The sequence below is a fragment of the Penaeus monodon genome, chromosome 31 (genome assembly GCF_015228065.2).
Source record: "Penaeus monodon isolate SGIC_2016 chromosome 31, NSTDA_Pmon_1, whole genome shotgun sequence".
In the NCBI taxonomy this organism is placed as follows: Eukaryota; Metazoa; Arthropoda; class Malacostraca; order Decapoda; family Penaeidae; genus Penaeus; species Penaeus monodon.
Genome location: NC_051416.1, coordinates 31,440,725 through 31,441,302, shown reverse-complemented (window position 1 = coordinate 31,441,302; position 578 = coordinate 31,440,725). Strand labels below are relative to the sequence as shown.

The following is a 578-nucleotide window of genomic DNA, read 5'->3' as shown; positions in this document are numbered from 1 at the left end:
ACTTTCCTCCCTTCAAATTCTCGGGCCTAGAGCGGAGTGGTCTGACATTGATACTGTGCATGTATAAAAAAGATTGAAAAATTTTTTGTAAAGATCTTGAATGAGATAAAAGGAAAGTAGATGAAAAAATTCATATTCAATTCATATCCTACCTGCAGTTTGCACTTCATTTTTCTGGAATTTGATTACTGGGGAAATGGGTTTGTTGGAAAGGGGCAGTTGTTTATTTTATACTGCATGTTACTTTGATTACAGGTTCTTTTTGGGGAGCTTCCCCATAGCCCAGGTGCGTGCCCCAAATTGGAGCAGTTAACTACGTAGCAACCGGGCTAGATATTTCCAGGTATTTTGAAGCTTCAGCATTCAGAAGTACAGAATGAGGCTGCTTTGATACCAGTTGGACAGCTTTCTATATATGTGAAGGTTAGTGTAACTCTCAGTCTTTAAGGCATGTGGTAGTATTCAGTGATCATGTTTTTTCTTCTGCTTCTTCAACCCCCTGTCCTTCTCCACCCCTTTCTCTTCTTCTTCACCAGCCCATCTGCTTGTTCTCCACCCCCTCCTCCTCCTAAATTGAT

General features: G+C 40.8%; 1 pseudogene; it reads left to right on the top strand.

The window, feature by feature from the left end:
* LOC119593171 overlaps positions 1 to 578 on the top strand; it is a 3,594-nt pseudogene that overhangs the window by 2,207 nt on the left and 809 nt on the right.